Raw genomic sequence first — 15,940 nt, 5'->3', positions numbered from 1 at the left:
GCTGGAGTAAGGATGGGAATAACTGAGTATATCTCAGTTGAGAAACCAATCACCAAAGCATCAATGGAAAAACAACAAGCACAGGATGATCCCATCAAGAAGAAAACACAGGAATTTCTCCCAGAAATCCCTCAATCTGAATACTGGGAGTATCTTGAGACGTCTGTTACCAAGATACGGGAAGCTATGGAACAAATAATAAAAGAACAAAAGGAACACAGTCAAATTCTTACCTATTTGTTTAAAGAACAAGAGGAGCAAGGGCGTGACTTAAGGGAATTGAAGCACCAGAAGTTATCTCTTAAAGGACCAAGCACCCCACAGATCAGAGGAACACCCACTTCCCAGAACAAAGGTTGTTAAATTCTAATTTCTGCTTTAACTCTGTGATAGTGTCATTATAGAAGTTCACCTTAGGAGTCATATAGTAGTAATTAGTATCTATTTTGATTTTATCCCCAATTAAGCCATAGTTTATTTTTCTCATCATCAGCAAACATGAATAAAATAGTAGATCTTTTGAATAAGAGGCAATAAAATTTTGAGTTTTTAATAAGAGAAATTCTAATTAGTTACATGTGGTGGCAATGCTTTCTGTCTTCTGAATGAATGCTTGAACAGTGCATATGTCTTTTGAATTTGTTGCTTAAGACTGTTAAATATGTTGGCTCTTGAAAGAATGATGAACATGAGACATGTTATTGATAATCTGAAAAATCATAAAAATGATTCTTGAAGCAAGAAAAAGCAGCAAAGAACAAAGCTTGCAGAAAAAAAAAATAGAGAAAGAAAAAGAGAAAGCAAGCAGAAAAAGCCAATAGCCCTTAAAACCAAAAGGCAAGGGTAATAAAAAGGATCCCAAGGCTTTGAGCATCAGTGGATAGGAGGGCCTAAGGGAATAAAATCCTGGCCTAAGCGGCTAAACCAAGCTGTCCCTAACCATGTGCTTGTGGCGTGAAGGTGTCAAGTGAAAACTTGAGACTGAGCGGTTAAAGTCAAGGTCCAAAGCAAAAAGAAGAGTGTGCTTAAGAACCCTGGACACTTCTAATTGGGGACTTTAGCAAAGCTGAGTCACAATCTAAAAAGGTTCACCCAATTATGTGTCTGTGGCATTTATGTATCCGGTGGTAATACTGGAAAACAAAGTGCTTAGGGCCACGGCCAAGACTCATAAAATAGCTGTGTTCAAGAATCATCACACTGAAATAGGAGAATCAATAACACTATCTGAATTCTAAGTTCCTATAGATGCTAATCACTTTGAGCTTCAATGGATAAAGTGAGATGCCAAAACTGTTCAGAAGCAAAAAGCTACTAGTCCCGCTCATCTAATTAGAATCTGAGCTTCACTCAAAAAACTCTGAGATATTATTGCTTCTCAACCTATTAGTCTTCTATTTTATTTGTCTAGTTACTTGAGGACAAGCAACAGTTTAAGTTTGGTGTTGTGATGAGCGGATATTTTATACACTTTTTGGGGTTAATTTCATATAGTTTTTAGTATGTTTTAGTGAGTTTTTAGTTTATTTCCATTAGTTTTTAGGAAAAATTCATATTTCTGGACTTTACTATGAGTTTTGTGTTTTTCTGTAATTTCAGGTATTTTTCTGGCTGAAATTAAGGGAGCTGAGCAAAAATCTGATTCAGGCTGAAAAAGGACTGCTGATGCTGTTGGATTCTGACCTCTCCGCACTCAAAATGGATTTTCTGGAGCTACAGAACTCGAAATGGCACGCTTCCAATTGCGTTGGAAAGTAGACATCCAGGGCTTTCCAGAAATATATAATAATCCATACTTTGCTCAACGATAGATGACGTAAACTGGCGTTCAACGCCAGTTCTCTGCCCAATTCTGGCGTCAAGCGCCAGAAGAGGATTACAAGTTGGAGTTCAACGCCAGAAATGGATCCAAAATTGGCGTTGAACGCCCAAAACAGCCTTATGCACGTGAATTGTTTAAGTCTCAGCCCTAGCACACACCAAGTGGGCCCCAGAAGTGGATCTCTACACCATCTATCATAGTTTACTCATTTTTTGTAAACCTAGGCTACAGTTTAGTATTTAAACAACTTTTAGAGACTTATTTTGTATCTCATGACATTTTTAGATCTGAACTTTGTACTCTTTGACGGCATGAGTCTCTAAACTCTATTGTTGGGGGTGAGGAGCTCTGCTGTGTCTCGATGAATTAATGCAAGTATTTCTGTTTTCCTTTCAAACATGCGTGCTCCTATCTAAGATATCCATTCGCGCCTAACTGTGGAGAAGGTGATGATCAGTGACACTCATCACCTTCCTCAAACCATGAACGTGTGTCTGACAATCACCTCCATTCTACATCAGATTGAATGAATGTCTCTTAGATTTCTTAATCGGAATCTCCGTGGAATAAGCTAGATTGATGGCGGCATTCATGAGAATCCGGAAAGTCTAAACCTTGTCTGTGGTATTCCGAGTAGGATTCTGGGATTGAATGACTGTGATGAACTTCAAACTCGCGAGTGCTGGGCGTAGTGACAGACGCAAAAGGATAGTAAATCCTATTTCGGTATGACTGAGAACCTGCAGATGATTAGCCGTGCGGTGACAGCGCACCTGGACCATTTTCACTGGAAGGATGGATGGTAGCCATTGACAACGGTGATCCACCAACACACAGCTTGCCATAGGAGGACGTGTGTGCGTGAATCAGAAGACAGAGGAAAGCAGAGATTCAGAAGACAAAGCATCTCCAAAACTCTAACATATTCTCCATTACTGCATAACAAGTAACCTTTAATTCATGCTTTCTTGTTTATTCGCAATTCAACTGATAAACATAATTGACTTCCTGACTAAGATTTACAAGATAACCATAGATTGCTTCAAACCAACAATCTCCGTGGGATTTGACCCTTACTCACGTAAGGTATTACTTGGACGACCCAGTGCACTTGCTGGTTAGTTGTGCGAATTTGGATAGCAACTCTTTTAGTAACATTAACATACAAATTCGTGCACCAGTCCTCTATATTAGATATCTAAGAGATACTCATTCTCGCTTGTTTGCATGTAGAACGGAAGTGTTTGTCAGGCACGCGTTCATAAGTGAGAATGATGATGAGCGTCACATAATCATCACATTCATGATGTTCTTGGGTGCGAATGGATATCTTAGAATAGGAATAAGCTTGAATTGAATAGAAAAACAGTAGTACTTTGCATTAATCTGTGAGGAACAGCAGAGCTCCACACCTTAATCTATGGTGTGTAGAAACTCTACCGTTGAAAATACATAAGTGATAAGGTCCAGGCATGGCCGAATGACCAGTCCCCTAAACATGATCAAAGGATCAAAAGATAATCCAAAGATAGATCCAAAGATGTAAATATAATAGTAAAAAGTCCTATTTATACTAAACTAGTTACTAGGATTTACAGAAATGAGTAAATGATGCAGAAATCCACTTCTGGGGCCCACTTGGTGTGTGCTTGGGCTGAGCATTGAGCTTTACACGTGTAGAGGCTTCTCTTGGAGTTGAACGCCATTTTGTAACCTGTTTCTGGTATTTAACTCCACTTTGCAACCTGTTTCTGGCGTTTAACTCCAGAATGCAGCATGGAACTGGCGTTGAACGCCAGTTTGTGTCATCTAAACTCAGGCAAAGTATAGACTATTATATATTTCTGGAAAGCCCTGGATGTCTACTTTCCAACGCAATTGAGAGTGAGCCATTTGGAGTTCTTTAGCTCCAGAAAATCCACTTTGAGTGCAGGGAGGTCAGAATCCAACAGCATCTGCAGTCCTTCTTCAACCTCTGAATCTGATTTTCGCTCAAGTCCCTCAATTTCTGCCAGAAAATACCTGAAATCACAGAAAAACACACAAACTCATAGTAAAGTCCAGAAATGTGAATTTTAATTAAAAACTAATAAAAATATACTAAAGACTAACTAAATTATACTGAAAACTATGTAAAAATAATGCCAAAAAGCGTATAAATTATCCGCTCATCACAACACCAAACTTAAATTGTTGCTTGTCCCCAAGCAACTGAAAATCAAATAGGATAAAAAGAAGAGAATATACTATAAATTCCAAAATATCAATGAAACTTAGCTCCAATCAGATGAGCGGGACTTGTAGCTTTTTGCCTCTTGAATAGTTTTGGCATCTCACTTTAACCATTGAAGTTCAGAATGATTGGCATCTATAGGAACTTAGAATTCAGATAGTGTTATTGATTCTCCTAGTTCAGTATGTTGATTCTTGAACACAGCTACTTTATGAGTCTTGGCCGTGACCCTAAGCACTTTGTTTTCCAGTATTACCACCGAATACATAAATGCCACAGACACATAACTGGGTGAACCTTTTCAGATTGTGACTCAGCTTTGCTAAAGTCCCCAATTAGAGGTGTCCAGGGTTCTTAAGCACACTCTGTTTTTGCTTTGGACCTTGACTTTAACCGCTCAGTCTCATGTTTTCACTTGACACCTTCACGCCACAAGCACATGGTTAGGGACAGCTTGGTTTAGCCGCTTAGGCCAGGATTTTATTCCGTTAGGCCCTCCTATCCACTGATGCTCAAAGCTTTGGATCCTTTTTATTACCCTTGCCTTTTAGTTTTAAGGGCTATTGGCTTTTTGCTCTTGCCTTTTGGTTTAAAGAGCTTTTGGCTTTTTCTGATTACTTTTTCTTTTTCTTTTTTTCCCTATTTTTTTCTTTTTTTTCGCAAGCTTTTGTATTCACTGCTTTTTCTTGCTTCAAGAATCATTTTTATGATTTTTCAGATTATCAAATAACATTTCTCCTTTTCATCATTCTTTCAAGAGCCAACATATTTAACATTCATAAACATCAACTTCAAAAGACATATGCACTGTTCAAGCATTCATTCAGAAAACAAAAAGTATTGTCACCACATCAAAATAATTAAACTAGTTTCAAGGATGAATTCGAAACCATGTACTTCTTGTTCTTTTGTAATTAAAATATTTTTCATTCAAGAGAGGTGATGGATTCATATTCATAACTTTAAGGCATAGACACTTAGACACTAATGATCATGTAGTAAAGGCACAAATATAAATAACATATAAGGCTCAAAAACCGAAAAACAGAAAATAAATAGACAAGGAGATTAAGGAATGAGTCCACCTTAGTGAGGGTGGCGTCTTCCTCTTCTTGAAGAACCAATGGTGCTTTTGAGCTCCTCTATGTCTCTTCCTTGCCTTTGTTGCTCCTCCCTTATAGCTCTTTGATCTTTTCTAATTTCATGGAGGATGATGGAATGCTCTTGGTGCTCCACCTTAGTTGTCCCATGTTGGAGTTTAATTCTCCAAGGGAAGTGTTGATTTGCTCCCAATAGTTTTGTGGAGGAAAGTGCATCCCTTGAGGCATCTCAGGGATTTCATGGTGAGAAATTTCCTCATGCTCTTGTTTGCTCCATCCTTTTCTTAGTGATGAGATTTTGAGATGAATCTTTCCATCTCCCATGACTCAGAGGTGGAAGCTTTTGTCTTTCCTTTCCTCTTTCTAGAGGTTTCTCTGGCCTTAGGTGTCATAAATGGTTATGGAAAAACAAAAAGCAACGCTTTTACCACACCAAACTTAGAAGGTTTGCTCGTCCCCGAGCAAAAGAAGAAAGAAAGTAGTGGAAGAAGAAGAAAATGGAGGAGATGGAGGGAGAAGATGTATTCGCCAAGGAGGGTTTTAGGTGGTTATGATGTGTGAAAAGGAAGGAGTGATGGTTTGAATTTGAGTGGGTGGGTGTAGGTGGGTTGTATGATGGTTTTGGAGGAGTGATTGAGGTGATTGGTGAAGGATATTTGGGGAAGAGAGTCATGAAAAGGTGTGAAAAGGAGAGAAGAAGATGTGGGGATCCTGTGGGGTCAAGGACTTAACATCCCTACTCTAATTAGGCGTGTAAAACGCCCTTGCTGTGCAATCCTGGCGTTTAATGCCAGACTGCTGCCTGTTTTTGGCGTTAAACGCCCAAATGTAGCTTGTTTCTGGCGTTTAACGCCAGGTAGATGCTTGTTTTTGGGGTTAAACGCCAGCTTGGTGCTTGTTTCTGGCGTTAAACGCCAGACAGATGCTTGTTTCTGGCGTTTAAATGCCAGACTACTCTCCTCCAGGGTGTGCTATTTTTTTCTGCTATTTTTCATTTTGTTTTTGATTTTTCAGTAGTTTTTGTGACTCCACATGATCAACAACCTAATAAAACACGAAATAACAAAAAGAAAATTTAATAGATATGCTTAAATAACATTGGGTTGCCTCCCAACAAGCGCTTCTTTAATGTCAATAGCTTGACAGTGAGCTCTCATGGAACCTCACAGATAATTAGAGCAAGGTTGGAACCTCCCAACACCAAACTTAGAGTTTAAATGTGGGGGTTCAACACCAAACTTAGAGTTTGGTTGTGGCCTCCCAACACCAAACTTAGAGTTTGACTGTGGGGGCTTTGGTTGACTCTGCAGTAAGAGAAGCTTTTCATGCTTCCTCTCCATGGTTACAGAAGGAGATCCTTGAGTTTTAAACATAAGGTTGTCCTCATTCAGTTGAAGGATCAATTTTCCTCTGTCCACATCAATCACAACTCTTGCTGTGGCTAGGAAGGGTCTTCCAAGGATGATGGATTTATCCTCATCCTTCCCAGTGTCTAGGATTATGAAATCAGCAGGGATGTAAAGGCCTTCAACCTTTACTAACACGTCCTCTACTAGTCCATAAGCTTGTTTTCTTGAGTTGTCTGCCATCTCTAATGAGATTCTAGCAGCTTGCACCTCAAAGATCCCAAGTTTCTTCATTACAGAGAGTGGCATTAAGTTGATTCCTGACCCCAGGTGACACAGAGCCTTCTCAAAGGTCATGGTGCCTATGTTACAGGGAATTAGGAATTTACCAGGATCCTGTCTCTTTTGAGGTAATTTTTGCCTATCCAATGCATCCAGTTCATTGGTGAGCAAAGGAGGTTCATCTTCCCAAGTCTCATTACCAAATAATTTGGCATTCAGCTTCATGATTGCACCAAGGTACTTAGCAACTTGCTCTTCAGTAACATCTTCATTCTCTTCAGAAGAAGAATACTCATCAGAGCTCATGAAGGACAGAAGAAGGTTTAATGGAATCTCTATGGTCTCTAGGTGAGCCTCAGATTCCTTTGGTTCCTCGTTGAGGAACTCCTTATTGGTCACTGGACGTCCCAGGAGGTCTTCCTCACTGGGATTCACATCCTCTCCCTCCCTTGTAGGTTCGGCCATGATGGTTAAATCAATGGCCTTGCACTCTCTTTTTGGGTTCTCTTCTGTATTGCTTGGGAGAGTACTAGGAGGGGTTTCAGTGACTCTTTTACTCAGTTGGCCCACTTGTGCCTCCAAATTTCTAATGGAGGACCTTGTTTCATTCATGAAACTTAAAGTGGCCTTAGATAGATCAGAGACTATATTTGCTAAGCTAGATGGATTCTGCTCAGAATTCTCTGTCTGTTGCTGAGTGGATGATGGAAAAGGTTTACTATTGCTAAACCTGTTTCTTCCACCATTGTTAAAGCCTTGTTGAGGCTTTTGTTGATCCTTCCATGAGAAATTTGGATGATTTCTCCATGAGGGATTATAGGTGTTTCCATAGGGTTTACCCATGTAATTCACCTCTGCTTTTGCAGGGTTCTCAGGATCATAAGCTTCTTCTTCAGAAGATGCCTCTTTAGTACTATTGGATGATTCCTTCAATCCATTCAGACTCTGAGAGATCATATTGACTTGCTGAGTCAATATTTTATTCTGAGCCAATATGGCATTCAGAGTATCAATTTCAAGAACCCCTTCCTCTGAGGTGTCCCATTATTCACAGGATTCCTTTCAGAAGTGTACATGAACTGGTTATTTGCAACCATGTCAATGAGTTCTTGAGCTTCTGCAGGCATTTTCTTTAGGTGAATGGATCCACCTGCAGAATGGTCCAATGACATCTTTGATAATTTAGACAGACCATCATAGAATATATCCAGGATGGTCCGTTCTGAAAGCATGTCAGAAGGACACTTTTTGGTGAGTTCTTTGTATCTCTCCCAAGCTTCATAAAGGGATTCACCTTCCTTTTGTCTGAAGGTTTGAACATCCACTCTGAGCTTACTAAGCTTTTGAGGAGGAAAGAACTTGGCTAAGAAAGCCGTGACCAGCTTATCCCAAGAGTTCAGGCTATCCTTAGGTGGTGAATCCAACCATATTCTAGCTCTGTCTCTTACAACAAATAGGAAAAGCATAAGCCTGTAGACCTCGGGGTCAACCCCATTGGTCTTAACAGTATCACAAATCTGCAAGAATTTAGTTAAGAACTGAAAAAGATCTTCTGATGGAAGTCCATGAAACTTGCAATTCTGTTGCATCAGAGAAACTAATTGAGGTTTCAGCTCAAAATTGTTTGCTCCAATGGCAGGGATTGAGATGCTTCTTCCATGTAAATTGGAATTTGGTGCAGTAAAGTCACCAAGCATCTTCCTTGCATTGTTGTTATTTTTGGCCATGTCTCCTTCTTTTTCGAAAATTTCTGTCAGATTTTCTCCAGAGAGTTGTGCCTTAGCTTCCCTTAGCTTCCTCTTCAGAGTCCTTTCAGGTTCAGGATCAGCTTCAACAACAATGTTCTTATCCTTGTTCCTAATCTGAGCAACAAGATGAATCGTCAGTTGTCCAAACTCGAACAATCCCCGCCAATGGCACCAAAAACTTGTGCACGAAATTATGATCATCAATGGCGCCAACAACTTGGTACGCACAATTGTAATCTCAAATCTTTATCACAACTTCGCACAACTAACCAGCAAGTACGCTGGGTTATCCAAGTAATAAACCTTACGTGAGTAAGGGTCGATCCCACGGAGATTGTCGGCCTGAAGCAAGCTATGGTCACCTTGTAAATCTCAGTCAGGCGGATTCAAATGGTTATGGTGAATTGATAATAAAAACATAAATAAAATATAAACTGGGATAGAGATACTTATGTAATTCATTGGTGAGAATTTTAGATAAGCGTATAGAGATGCTTTCGTTCCTCCTGAACCTCTGCTTTCCTGCTGTCTTCATCCAATCATTCCTACTCCCTTCCATGGCAAGCTTTATGTAGGGCATCACCGTTGTCAATGGCTACATCCCATCCTCTCTGTGAAAATGGTCCAACGCGCTGTCACTGCATGGCTAATCATCTGTCGGTTCTCGATCATACTGGAATAGGATTTACTATCCTTTTGCGTCTGTCACTACGCCCAGCACTCGCGAGTTTGAAGCTCATCACAGCCATCCCTTCCCAGATCCTACACGGAATACCACAGACAAGGTTTAGACTTTCCTGATCTCAGGAATGGCCATCCATGGGTTCTAACTTATACCACGAAGATTCTAATATCTCAGACTCGGTCCTCTGTATTAGATATCTAAGAGATACTCATTCTCGCTTGTTTGCATATAGAACGGAAGTGTTTGTCAGGCACGCGTTCATAAGTGAGAATGATGATGAGCGTCACATAATCATCACATTCATCATGTTCTTGGATGCGAATGGATATCTTAGAATAGGAATAAGCTTGAATTGAATAGAAAAATAGTAGTACTTTGCATTAATCTGTGAGGAACATCAGAGCTCCACACCTTAATCTATGGTGTGTAGAAACTCTACCGTTGAAAATACATAAGTGATAAGGTCCAGGCATGACCGAATGGCCAGCCCCCTAAACATGATCAAAGGATCAAAAGATAATCCAAAGATAGATCTGAAGATGTAAATACAATAGTAAAAAGTCCTATTTATACTAAACTAGTTACTAGGGTTTACAGAAATGAGTAAATGATGCAGAAATCCACTTCTGGGGTCCGCTTGGTGTGTGCTTGGGCTGAGCATTGAGCTTTACACATGTAGAGGCTTCTTTTGGAGTTGAACACCAGTTTGTAACCTGTTTCTGGTGTTTAACTCCACTTTGCAACCTGTTTCTGGCGTTTAACTCCAGAATGCAGCATGGAACTAGCGTTGAATGCCAGTTTGCGTCATCTAAACTCGGACAAAGTATGAAATATTATATATTGCTGGAAAACCCTGGATGTCTACTTTCCAACGCAATTGAGAGCGCTCCATTTGAAGTTCTGTAGCTCCAGAAAATCCACTTTGAGTGCAGGGAGGTCAGAATCCAACAGCATCTGCAGTCCTTCTTCAACCTCTGAATTTGTTTTTCGCTCAAGTCCCTCAATTTCAGCCAGAAAATACCTGAAATCACAGAAAAATACACAAACTCATAGTAAAGTCCAGAAATGTGAATTTTAATTAAAAACTAATAAAAATATACTAAAATTAACTAAATTATACTGAAAACTATGTAAAAACAATGCCAAAAAGCGTATAAATTATCCGCTCATCAATAGGCTTAGTTAGACAAATAGAAAATAGGGTTTGGAAGTTCAAAAGCATTAACAGTAAATTTAGAATATTAAAAATAAGCAGATAAATAAGTTGGGAATAAAATATTGAGAAAGCAGTTAAGGTTTCAGAGTTATCTATTTTTCCAGATTAATTTTTCTTACTAACTATTTTAATCATGTAGGATTTAATTTATGGCAAACTATATGTGACTAGACCCTAATTCCTTAGACCTTTCTAGTCTCCTCTAAAATTCAACAACAGCCAATTATACTGAAATTGTTGCTTGTCCCCAAGCAACTGAAAATCAAATAGGATAAAAAGAAGAGAATATACTATAAATTCCAAAATATCAAAGAACCTTAGCTCCAATCAGATGAGCGGAACTTGTAGCTTTTTGCCTCTTGAATAGTTTTGGCATCTCACTTTATCCATTGAAGTTCAGAATGATTGGCATCTATAGGAACTTAGAATTCAGATAGTGTTATTGATTCTCCTAGTTCAGTATGTTGATTCTTGAACACAGCTACTTTATGAGTCTTGGCCGTGGCCCCTAAGCACTTTGTTTACCAGTATTACCACCGGATACATAAATGCCACAAACACATAACTGGGTGAACCTTTTCAGATTATGACTCAGCTTTGCTAAAGTCCCCAATTAGAGGTGTCCAGGGTTCTTAAGCACACTCTGTTTTTGCTTTGGACCTTGACTTTAACCGCTTAGTCTCAAGTTTTCACTTGACACCTTCACGCCACAAGCACATGGTTAGGGACAGCTTGGTTTAGCCGCTTAGGCCAGGATTTTATTCCTTTAGGCCCTCCTATCCACTGATGCTCAAAGCCTTGGATCCTTTTTATTACCCTTGCCTTTTGGTTTTAAGGGCTATTGGCTTCTTGCTCTTGCCTTTTGGTTTAAAGAGCTTTTGGCTTTTTCTGCTTGCTTTTTCTTTTTCTTTTTTTTTTAGCTATTTTTTTCTTTTTTTTTTTTCGTAAGCTTTTGTATTCACTGCTTTTTCTTGCTTCAAGAATCATTTTTATGATTTTTCAGATTATCAAATAACATTTCTCCTTTTCATCATTCTTTCAAGAGCCAACATATTTAACATTCATAAACATCAACTTCAAAAGACATATGCACTGTTCAAGCATTCATTCAGAAAACAAAAAGTATTGTCACCACATCAAAATAATTAAACTAGTTTCAAGGATGAATTCGAAACCATGTACTTCTTATTCTTTTGTAATTAAAACATTTTTCATTCAAGAGAGGTGATGGATTCATATTCATAACTTTAAGGCATAGAAACTTAGAAACTAATGATCATGTAGTAAAGGCACAAACATAAATAACATATAAGGCTCAAAAATTGAAAAACAGAAAATAAATAGACAAGGAGATTAAGGAATGAGTCCACCTTAGTGAGGGTGGCGTCTTCCTCTTCTTGAAGAACCAATGGTGCTTTTGAGCTCCTCTATGTCTCTTCCTTGCCTTTGTTGCTCCTCCTTTATAGCTCTTTGATCTTCTCTAATTTCATGGAGGATGATGGAATGCTCTTGGTGCTCCATCCTTAGTTGTCCCATGTTGGAGTTTAATTCTCCTAGGAAAGTGTTGATTTGCTCCCAATAGTTTTGTGGAGGAAAGTGCATCCCCTGAGGCTTCTCAGGGATTTCATGGTGAGGAATTTCCTCAAGCTCTTGTTTGCTCCATCCTTTTCTTAGTGATGAGATTTTGAGATGAATCTCTCCATCTCTCATGACTCAGAGGTGGAAGCTTTTGTCTTTCCTTTCCTCTTTCTAGAGGTTTCTCTGGCCTTAGGTGTCATAAATGGTTATGAAAAAACAAAAAGCAACGCTTTTACCACACCAAACTTAGAAGGTTTGCTCGTCCCCGAGCAAAAGAAGAAAGAAAGTAGTGGAAGAAGAAGAAAATAGAGGAGATGGAGGGAGAATGTGTATTCGCCAAGGAGGGTTTTAGGTGGTTATGATGTGTGAAAAGGAAGGAGTGATGGTTTGAATTTGAGTGGGTGGGTGTAGATGGGTTGTATGATGGTTTTGGAGGAGTGATTGAGGTGATTGGTGAAGGGTATTTGGGGAAGAGAGTCATGAAAAGGTGTGAAGAAGAGAGAAGAAGATGTGGGGATCCTGTGGGGTCAAGGACTTAACATCCCTGCTCCAATTAGGCGTGTAAAATGCCCTTGCTGTTCAATCCTGGCGTTTAACGCCAGACTGCTGCCTGTTTTTGGCGTTAAACACCCAAATGTAGCTTGTTTCTGGCGTTTAACGCCAGGTAGATGCTTGTTTCTGGCGTTAAACGCCAGCTTGGTGCTTGTTTCTGGTGTTAAATGACAGACAGATGCTTGTTTCTGGCGTTTAAACGCCAGACTGCTCTCCTCCAGGGTGTGCTATTTTTTTCTGCTGTTTTTCATTTTGTTTTTTATTTATTAGTAGTTTTTGTGACTCCACATGATCATCAACCTAATAAAACACAAAATAACAAAAAGAAAATAAAATAGATATGCTTAAATAACATTGGGTTGCCTCCCAACAAGCGCTTCTTTAATGTCAATAGCTTGACAGTGAGCTCTCATGGAGCCTCATAGATAATCAGAGCAAGGTTGGAACCTCCCAACACCAAACTTAGAGTTTGAATGTGGGGGTTCAACACCAAACTTAGAGTTTGGTTGTGGCCTCCCAACACCAAACTTAGAGTTTGACTGTAGCGGCTTTGGTTGACTCTGCAATGAGAGAAGCTTTTCATGCTTCCTTTCCATGGTTACAGAAGGAGATCCTTGAGTTTTAAACACAAGGTTTTCCTCATTCATTTGAAGGATCAATTCTCCTCTGTCCACATCAATCACAGCTCTTGCTGTGGCTAGGAAGGGTCTTCCAAGGATGATGGATTCATCCTCATCCTTCCCAGTGTCTAGGATTATGAAATCAGCAGGGATGTAAAGGCCTTCAACCTTTACTAACACGTCCTCTACTAGTCCATAAGCTTGTTTTCTTGAGTTGTCTGCCATCTCTAATGAGATTCTAGCAGCTTGCACCTCAAAGATCCCAAGTTTCTCTATTACAGAGAGTGGCATTAAGTTGATTCCTGACCCCAGGTCACACAGAGCCTTCTCAAAGGTCATGGTGCCTATGTTATAGGGAATTAGGAATTTACCAGGATCCTGTCTCTTTTGAGGTAATTTCTGCCTATCCAATGCATCCAGTTCATTGGTGAGCAAGGGAGGTTCATCTTCCCAAGTCTCATTACCAAATAATTTGGCATTCAGCTTCATGATTGCACCAAGGTACTTAGCAACTTGCTCTTCAGTAACATCTTCATTCTCTTCAGAAGAAGAATACTCATCAGAGCTCATGAAGGGCAGAAGAAGGTTTAATGGAATCTCTATAGTCTCTAGGTGAGCCTCAGATTCCTTTGGTTCCTCATTGAGGAACTCCTTATTGGTCACTGGACGTCCCAGGAGGTCTTCCTCACTGGGATTCACATCCTCTCCCTCCCTTGTAAGTTCGGCCATGATGGTTAAATCAATGGCCTTGCACTCTCTTTTTGGGTTCTCTTCTGTATTGCTTGGGAGAGTACTAGGAGGGGTTTCAGTGACTCGTTTACTCAGCTGGCCCACTTGTGCCTCCAAATTTCTAATGGAGGACCTTGTTTCATTCATGAAACTTAAAGTGGCCTTATATAGATCAGAGACTATATTTGCTAAGCTAGATGGATTCTGCTCAGAATTCTCTGTCTGTTGCTGAGTGGATGATGGAAAAGGTTTGCTATTGTTAAACCTGTTTCTTCCACCATTGTTAAAGCCTTGTTGAGATTTTTGTTGATCCTTCCATGAGAAATTTAGATGATTTCTCCATGAGGGATTATAGGTGTTTCCATAGGGTTCACCCATGTAATTCACCTCTGCTATTGCAGGGTTCTCAGGATCATAAGCTTCTTCTTCAAAAGATGCCTCTTTAGTACTGTTGGATGATTCCTTCAATCCATTCAGACTCTAAGAGATCATATTGACTTGCTGAGTCAATATTTTATTCTGAGCCAATATGGCATTCAGAGTATCAATTTCAAGAACTCCCTTCCTCTGAGGCATCCCATTATTCACAAGATTCCTTTCAGAAGTGTACATGAACTGGTTATTTGCAACCATATCAATGAGTTCTTGAGCTTCTGCAGGCATTTTCTTTAGGTGAATGGATCCACTTGTAGAATGGTCCAATGACATCTTTGATAATTCAGATAGACCATCATAGAATATATACAGGATGGTCCATTCTGAAAGCATGTCAGAAGGACACTTTTTGGTCAGTTCCTTGTATCTCTCCCATGCTTCATAGAGGGATTCACCTTCCTTTTGTCTGAAGGTTTGAACATCCACTCTGAGCTTACTAAGCTTTTGAGGAGGAAAGAACTTGGCTAAGAAAGCCGTGACCAGCTTATCCCAAGAGTTTATGCTATCCTTAGGTTGAGAGTCCAACCATATTCTAGCTCTATCTCTTACAGCAAATGGGAAAAGCATAAGCCTGTAGACCTCGGAGTCAACCCCATTGGTCTTAACAGTATCACAGATCTGCAAGAATTCAGTTAAGAACTGAAAAAGGATCTTCTGATGGAAGTCCATGAAACTTGCAATTCTGTTGCCTCAGAGGAACTAATTGAGGTTTCAGCTCAAAATTGTTTGCTCCAATGGCAGGGATTGATATGCTTCTTCCATGTAAATTGGAATTTGGTGCAGTAAAGTCACCAAGCATCTTCCTTGCATTGTTGTTATTTTCGGCCATGTCTCCTTCTTTTTCGAAAATTTCTGTCAGATTTTCTCCAGAGAGTTGTGCTTTAGCTTCCCTTAGCTTCCTCTTCAGAGTCCTTTCAGGTTCAGGATCAGCTTCAACAACAATGTTCTTATCCTTGTTCCTAATCTGAGCAACAAGATGAACCGTCAGTTGTCCAAACTCGAACAATCCCCGGCAACGGCGCCAAAAACTTGGTGCACGAAATTGTGATCATCAATGGCGCCAACAACTTGGTATGCACAATTGTAATCTCAACTCTTTATCACAACTTCGCACAACTAACCAGCAAGTGCACTTGGTCATCCAAGTAATAAACCTTACGTGAGTAAGGGTCGATCCCACGGAGATTGTCGGCCTGAAGCAAGCTATGGTCACCTTGTAAATCTCAGTTAGGCGGATTCAAATAGTTATGGTGAATTGATAATAAAAACATAAATAAAATATAAACTGGGATAGAGATACTTATGTAATTCATTGGTGAGAATTTCAGATAAGCATTTAGAGATGCTTTCGTTCCTCCTGAACCTCTGCTTTCCTGCTGTCTTCATCCAATCATTCCTACTCCCTTCCATGGCAAGCTTTATGTAGGGCATCACCGTTGTCAATGGCTACATCCCATCCTCTCTGTGAAAATGGTCCAATGCGCTGTCACTGCATGGCTAATCATCTGTCGGTTCTCGATCATACTGGAATAGGATTTACTATCCTTTTGCGTCTGTCACTACGCCCAGCACTCGCGAGTTTGAAGCTCGTTAC

The 15,940-nt window shown here is 39.8% G+C and overlaps 2 non-coding genes across 2 annotated transcripts; both read left to right on the top strand.

The window, feature by feature from the left end:
* Window positions 1-8,013: 8,013 nt before the first annotated feature.
* Window positions 8,014-8,117, top strand: LOC148565637 (small nucleolar RNA R71). The gene has a single exon (XR_015884732.1). It is a non-coding gene; the product is annotated as a small nucleolar RNA R71 (small nucleolar RNA).
* Window positions 8,118-14,677: 6,560 nt separating this feature from the next.
* LOC148565636 (small nucleolar RNA R71) lies at window positions 14,678-14,781 on the top strand. Its single transcript, XR_015885520.1, has one exon. It is a non-coding gene; the product is annotated as a small nucleolar RNA R71 (small nucleolar RNA).
* The last annotated feature ends 1,159 nt before the right edge of the window (window positions 14,782-15,940 follow it).

Source organism: Arachis ipaensis, chromosome B5 (assembly GCF_059453495.1).
Source record: "Arachis ipaensis isolate K30076 ecotype BB chromosome B5, ASM5945349v1, whole genome shotgun sequence".
NCBI classification, from domain to species: Eukaryota; Viridiplantae; Streptophyta; class Magnoliopsida; order Fabales; family Fabaceae; genus Arachis; species Arachis ipaensis.
Note: the sequence above shows the minus strand (reverse complement) of the source record. Positions and strands in the feature narration are given on the sequence as shown.